General features: G+C 35.8%; 1 pseudogene; it reads left to right on the top strand.

The window, feature by feature from the left end:
• Window positions 1-5,117: 5,117 nt before the first annotated feature.
• On the top strand, window positions 5,118-5,217 carry LOC127542205 (uncharacterized; annotated as a pseudogene).
• Window positions 5,218-7,996: the final 2,779 nt, after the last annotated feature.

Genomic DNA, 7,996 nt, shown 5'->3' with positions numbered 1-7,996 from the left:
AAACAATGAAAAATAGACTCGATGCCATTTAATTTCGGCAAAAACCTTATAAGCTATGTAGTACAAGTAGATTTTACCCAGGATCTCTTCTCTCTAATTTATCTTGTTCAGATATAAATAGAGATCTTACCACTCCCCTGACTCCCTTTTATCTCTGAGATAAAATACTATCTCCCCTATCTGGTTGGAAGCCTTATTTCACATTATTTTCCTACACTTCAGCTAAACTAACCTAACCTCTCCTTAATCATACATTTACTTTCTCCATTTCTTTTAACTAACTTTTCTCCAGGTCTGTAAAGCTCTCCTTCTTTACCTCCACCTTTCTGAATCTTTCTTGTCTTCCTTCAAATCTTAACCAAGCTGGCACATCCTCCACACAGCTTTCCCAATCCTGCCCTGCCTCCCAGGATGTGATACCCTTTCCCTTCTTCAATTACTTGACATCTGTGTGTGTGTGTGTGTGTGTGTGTGTGTGTGTGTGTGTGTGTGTGTGTACACTTTTAAACTCCTTCAATAGAAGGGAAGTTCGATAATACCAGATGCTCGGTAGTTTTTCATTTTTGTATCCTCAGAGCCTGCCACAGTGTGTTGCATATCATAGACATTTAATAAATGTTTGTTAAATTGAATTGAATTAGCTAACAGAAGAGACATTGTCAAGCTGTTTCTCTTCCCTGATTCTGCATTCTTCCAGTCCCTCCAAGGGAGAAATCCCCTTGCCACCTGAAAGTGTTTGCCAAACAAGCTGGCAAATGAGCCGGCCCATCTGTGAGCCAACTAATATGTAAACGATTTTCGATGAGCATCTTCAAGCCTGCGTGACAGGTTTGGATCTGCCTCTTTTACTACAGATCAAATTACAATTCTCTGCCCCAGACGTGGTACCGAATTGCTAAATTTTCAACTGCAAAGAAAATATTTTTACAGTTTGCATGGAAGAAAGATACCTTCTCAAACATTTCTCTTGTGTTCGATTGTCAGGCTAAAGAACAAAACAGCTTTATCATTTGAACCAAGAGAGAAATTACAGAGCAGCTCCTAGGCTACAAATGTGTAAACACAATCCTTCAATTTGGGTCTTCCGACAGAGCTCAGCGACAGCCTCTCAGCTAACTTGGTCATTAGGTATTTTCTGCCCTGATTCAAGGGCTTCCTCATGTGTTCAGATCATTTTAAAATAGAGGTGCCCTTTACAGATCTATTGAGGTTCCATCCAGATACCTAAAGGAAACGTGCCTGAGTGAACTAACATCTTCCAAAAATTGACAATGATACAAAAAAAAAAAAAAACCATATGGATTTTCAAGCAATTTTAGCTCTGAACACTAGCCCTTAGTCTGACATTTAAACTCCTCCACAAACTGATGTCTCTTTCCCTAACTCACACAACTCAATTCCATGTGCTGAGCACTCCTGTCACACTGCCCTGCTTACCCTTCTTTATGTATGTTCTGCCTTTATATCTCAGACCTCACTGAAATGTGACCACAAAATCTTAAGCGATGAAAAATGATCTCACATGATCTTTACTAACTGTTCTGTTTTTGCACTCTGATATATGTATTATTGTCTCGCATAGCATATTAGCTATATAAATTACAGACATATATTATATAGTATATTAACTGTAGAAATTACAATAGTCTGTTATATAGGATAGTATATTTTGTTGTGCAATTTTTCATTTTTGTACATGGTCATGTCTTTCCTCTGACCCCTTTCTACTATACTATAAACTTCCAAAGGGCTGAGCTTAATCATTAGTTTTCTTTGTTTTCTTTTTAGTACTCAAGTTTTGAATGTAGTAGAAACTCAAAGATTTTTTAACATCTGTATGTATGCATGAACAAATGATAACAAAGGGAGAAACAGCACTGCTCCTGCCCTTTAGTCTCAGAGCTAAGGATAGTGAAGAAGCTAGACTATTACTTAAATAGATCACAGAAAATGCTGTTATCCATATTCAGAGAACCATAGGACAACAAGCTCAATACAGTCTTAGATAAATGTAATATGAATGCATATGTATATATGTGTAATAAATACACTGTTTAAGCAGGTGGGGGGGAAGGGAGGGAAAGAGGGAGAAAAAAGTAAAGCAAAAATTGCATACCAGAGAATGAAATAAATCCTACAAGGAAGAAAAAAAAAAAAAAAAAAAGATAGCTCTGAATACAATGCTTAGTATTTAATATATATACTTTCTTGAAATGGAAATTTGTCATTTCATATTTTGAATCCTCTCCTATGTTCTGCTGTGCACATGACAATTTTTTCTTTTACTTTTTTTCCTTTTTCTAGTTTGCATTTAAGTTAAAATAAACAAATACATTTTTAATTGAAAAAATAAATAAATAGATCACAGAACCTCAGTTGGAGGGAAACTTCAGAAGCCATCTAGTTAAGTCCAATTATCTCTTTATATCTATAACATGACAAAAAAAAGAGTTATCATATAAGAGGCACTGGGGGGGAGAGAAGAGGTTGTGATGGGGATACGTCTTTCTGTAAGTAAGCTAGAATAGTTGCAGAGCACTTGGTCCTTATTGGTTCAAGAGAATAAGAAGGGTCTGATTTTTATATTTTATGTATTTAGAGTATTTTCCTAATTTGAATCCTGGAAAGATACTCCCAAGAAGGAGATGAGGGCATTAGAGTATTATCAAAGACATGGAATTTGGGGGAACAGATTGCTAAGTCAGAGAAAAAAATTATAATTATCATTCCTAGGGTTCTGTTATCGAAACTCTGTCAATGATAGGGCATTTGATAGCAAGTCATTTATACCATTTACAGAGTTAAGCAAGATGAAGCATCTCATTTGTGGGGGATTGATGGTGACATGGGGTCTTAAAGCTTCATTAAGGATATCACAAAATGTCTGAGGCATAAGAGGCCACCTAGATCAACTTGGATTCAAAAAATAATTTTTTCTGTAAAACATCTAAAAGTGTTGCCTCCAACTAAAGCCTTCAGAAAGAAGGAACATATTACCTTCTGAGGTAGCTCATTCCACTCTCGCTAATTCTCACCATTAGGAATGAAATTATGATAGCAAGTATTCCTTCTCTGAGTTTTTGCTTTTTCAATTCTACAAATACTTATTAATCCCATTCTGTGTGCAGAGAGCAATGCTAAGCACCAAGGAGGTAAAAATCAAAGTCAAACATCCTTGCCCTTAAGGAGCACATATTCTTCTGGGAGAAAACAACATGTGCACCTACAAATGCAAGTCGGATAAGACCGATGGAAGGAGCTTTAGACAGGATGTGATTGAACTGTCTTGGATCAGAATTTTTGCCTCTCATAGGGAAGAAATGGCACAGTGTCCAGCCTCTACTGTACACTGCCTATATCATCCACCCTATAAATCTTATAGTTTTTCAATGCCCCAGGGAAATACCTCACCTTAGACTGCCAGAAAGTGCTGATCTGCTTTGCTATAGTTTGCTTCCCTTAGAAACTGATGAATTTATGACTAATAAAAAATGTAAATAAAAACACTGCCTCATATGATAATGGCTTTTGATAGATCTTTGACACTTCTTGTTCCTCATGTATAAAAATAGAATCAAGGCCCTTTTCCATTCATCCTCATTCTCAGAGAAACACAGAAAAGACACTGGATTCAGATCAAATAGTCAAATTCTGAAGGAAATATACTAAATTACATGCCAGTGGGAATAGGAGGTGACAGACAAAAACCCTGCGTGAGAACTTCTAAAATTGATCTTTCCTAACAATCAGATCAGATGGCGTTGGAGCAGCTGGCTCCAAAAAGATTTGGAAGGAGTTTCCCTAACCCTACAAGACATCATTAGGAATAACTATTTTGACATCTTCACCTGCACTCCTTTATGCTTTGTTCTCCATGCGTTTCTAGCAAGAATAGCCAAAGAAGTTGTGTCTCTAGAATCTTTTGTTTCTTACTTTTAAGTTAGAACGATGGGAAATTTAGATCAAGGAATTTGCCCAAGATAACACGGCCACTTGAACCAGTTCTTCCTAGATCTATTCATATATATCACAATATATAGCTTCTCAATGTGCTCTATAATAATAGATAAAATAATATAACAACAAATGAAAATAACCATAGAATGCAGCTGAATTCAGAATAACTCTCAAGAACAATATTGAATCCAAAGGTCAGAGTACTATGGATGATGAAAATTAAAGACACTGTGACTTTATTGGTTGTTGTTTGACTTTCCCTTTATTACAAGAAGGTCTAAGGAGTGGAAGGAGATAAAGGACTATTATTGTTATGTAAAAAAATACATATATCAATATAACAAGAAATCTAGCATAAGGATGAGATCATGGGAGGAAAAGCTTTGGAAACTTGTTTAATGGTGACATGTTAGCAATTCCTACAGGGAACAACAGTTGACAGTCCTTTTATAGTTACTGTAACTAGTCTTTTCACAACTATAAAAACTCAGGAAAGATACGCTCAGGAACCTTGCTTTTCTCTCCTCAAATTAGTAATAAGTTGGAATACAGGGGGTAGGGAGGGAAATGGTGGTTACACTGAGAATAATAAATTGTTTCTTCCAATTGTCTATCCTGGAGCACAAAGCTATTGCCTTCTTGGACCAAGTCAAAAGAAAAAGACAAATGGTTTTACTTTATATGACAAATGAACTCAGCATTATGATATATGATACATCCAAGGTGATCAAAAGCTTTTCCAGAAACTGAGACTGAGAGTATTGCTATAGCTAAATAGAAGTGGTTTTTTTTATTTAAGAAAGGATCAGTCATCTCATTTTTTTACTGTTAAAAAAAAATCTCTTTTCAAAAAAAACAGAAGCCTTTCATTCTGGCTCTTTAAGTGATCTAATGAACATTTTAAAAATTGACAATAGTAGTAGAAATGCTTTTATATAAAGCATTTCATCTAAAGTACACAAAGGTTGAATTTAATAGATACTTCATAAAAGATCTGGCTAAGTAAATATAAAGCATTGCCTACAGAGTCACTCTTACAAGATCATCAACCTAATGTAATTTTACATATCCTAGAAAGGAGTCTTGCCCCAGAATTTTCACTTATCAACCCTATTTCTACCAAAAGAAATCCATTCCTTTTATCCTTAAAGACTTCTGTGTTGCTTTGGCAGCATGTATACTGAAAATGGAACGAAACAGAAATTAACATGAGCCCTGCCCAAGGGTGACATGTGAATTCGTGAAGTGAGCCACATTTAGAAAAAAAGAGAGAGAAATATGTTTTCTAAGACTACTTGTGAAAATCTAAATATACATGGAAAGAGCAACATCTTAAATTGTTATTATACCTTAAGAGTAAGAACACTCATTAAATTTCTATTACATACAAAGTCGTGTACTAGGTCCTAGAATGATAAAATTTTAGATATTTTGGTTCCTACCTCCATGACAGTATAGGCTAATAGGAAGTTAAGATACAAACACAGAAATAATATACAAACATATTATGCTTTGTAAATATATTTCCTATCCTTTTCACATTTACATCCTGTTGCTCTATTATGATTCTGTTGGTAACTGGACCACAAATGTCTTAGTTTTAAAACTTGGTTTGGGCTGGAATACTTAATGAAGCAATTTCCATCTTAACATGAAGTAGGTTGTGGCATTCAAACTACTCATATTTGTTTAGCAGGCTAGGGTAGGAAAAAAAATTAAATTTCTTTGTATTGATATCTCTTGTTTTCATATTACTTTTAATCTATGTCTTTCTTGTGTCTTCTACTCATCAAGCCATCTCATGGCTTGCAAATAAAAAAGGAAAAAAGCAGTATGGAAAATAATTCAATATATTAGTTATATCTAATACTACATCATTATCCTCATTAATAATCATAACTATACTGAAGAGAGAAGCATTTTCTCAACTCTTCTCTGAGATGACAAAGTTTAGTCGTAGTAATTTTATAAGTGGTCCAGTTTCCTTTTATTGTTATTCTTAGTTTTTACATTTGTAATTGTTTATACTGTAAATGTTATGCTCCTGGTGTTCTTAGTTTCCTCTGCATCAATTCATTTCAGTCTTCAGTACCTAAATTGTTCATTAGATCTAGAAACCACTTAACTGCCTGAAGGGTGGGTCCCTGTCAGGAGGGTTTCAGGGCTTATCCCAATGGTCAAGAAGGACAGTTTCATGGTTCACCTATTGCTTTTTTCATAATTTTCTTGCATTGCTCACATTTCTTTTCCATTTTCCCTATGCTACACTTACATGATGTTGAAAATCATTCTTGTTCTTTTTTTAAATCTCTTTAGTTAGCTCTTCGAGGACTTCTTGTTAAGCTTATGTCCAATCTGCATTTTTTTGAGGCTTTACTCATAAATGTTTCACATCCTCTTCTTAGTTTGTGTGTTCAGCCTCCCTGTCACCACAGTAGCTATTTATGATCAGATCCTTTTGTTGTTATTGTTTACTCGTATTTATGCTGATTTCTTGAGCTTGAACTTTATGTTAAAGTTGGGTCCTGCTAACCTGGGGGCGGGGTAAATGCTGTGGTGGGGAGGGAAATTTTTTTTTAATTTTTTATTTAATAATTACATTATATTGACACTCATTTCTGTTCCGATTTTTTTTCCCCTCCCTCCCTCCACCCCCTCCCCCAGATGGCAAGCAGTCCTTTATATGTTGGATATGTTGCAGTATATCCTAGATACAATATATGTTTGCAGAACCGAACAGTTCTCTTGTTGCGTAGGGAGAATTGGATTCAGAAGGTATAAATAATCCGGGAAGAAAAACAAAAATGCAGATAGTTCACATTCGTTTCCCAGTGTTCTTTCTTTGGGTGTAGCTGCTTTTGTCCGTCATTTATCAATTGAAACTCAGGTCTCTTTGTCAAAGAAATCCACTTCCATCAAAATATGTCCTCATACAATATCGTTGTCGAAGTGTATAATGATCTCCTGGTTCTGCTCACTTCACTTAGCATCAGTTCATGTGAGTCTCGACAGTCCTCTCTGTATTCATCCTGCTGGTCATTTCTTACAGAACAATAATATTTCATAACATTCATATACCACAATTTACCCAGCCATTCTCCAATGGATGGGCATCCATTCATTTTCCAGTTTCTAGCCACTACAAACAGGGCTGCTACAAACATTTTGGCACATACAGGTCCTTTCCCTTCTTTAGTATTTCTTTGGGATATAAGCCCAATAGAAACACTGCTGGATCAAAGGATATGCATATTTTGATAATTTTTTGGGCATAATTCCAGATTGCTCTCCAGAATGGTTGGATTCGTTCACAACTCCACCAACAATGCATTAGTGTCCCAGTTTTCCCGCATCCCCTCCAACATTCATCATTATTTTTTCCTGTCATCTTAGCCAATCTGACAGGTGTGTAGTGGTATCTCAGAGTTGTCTTAATTTGCATTTCTCTGATCAATAATGATTTGGAACACTCTTTCATATGAGTGGTAATAGTTTCAATCTCATCCTCTGAAAATTGTCTGTTCATATCCTTTGACCATTTATCAATTGGAGAATGGCTTGATTTCTTATAAATTTGAGTCAGTTCTCTATATATTTTGGAAATGAGGCCTTTATCAGAACCTTTAACTGTGAAAATGTTTTCCCAGTTTGTTGCTTCCCTTCTAATCTTGTTTGCATTAGTTGGAAATTTTTTACAAGGATCACATCCAGTCTCTTGTCTCTGGGCTGAGAGCTCCCCAAACTACTGCTGCTTTAGTTGTCATAACTGCTGCAGCCTCTAAGACCCATCGCTGGTATGGCCACCACATTGCTCCGGGTCAATTCCCGTCTAGTGTTAAACCTCTCACTGACTTCTTTAATTTTCTTGGGCTGGAAAAATGGTTCACCCTGTCCTTTTGCTGGCTATGCAACACCAGAATGTGATCGGATGCATTATTTTAAAAGTTGTTTAGAAGGGAATATTGGGAAATTTCCTCGGAAATGCTCCCTGTACTCTACTGTCTTGGTCTTGCCTCCAGATAAAGAAATGACATGAAAA

The sequence above is a fragment of the Antechinus flavipes genome, chromosome 6 (assembly GCF_016432865.1).
Source record: "Antechinus flavipes isolate AdamAnt ecotype Samford, QLD, Australia chromosome 6, AdamAnt_v2, whole genome shotgun sequence".
Lineage (NCBI taxonomy): Eukaryota > Metazoa > Chordata > Mammalia > Dasyuromorphia > Dasyuridae > Antechinus > Antechinus flavipes.
Note: the sequence above shows the minus strand (reverse complement) of the source record. Positions and strands in the feature narration are given on the sequence as shown.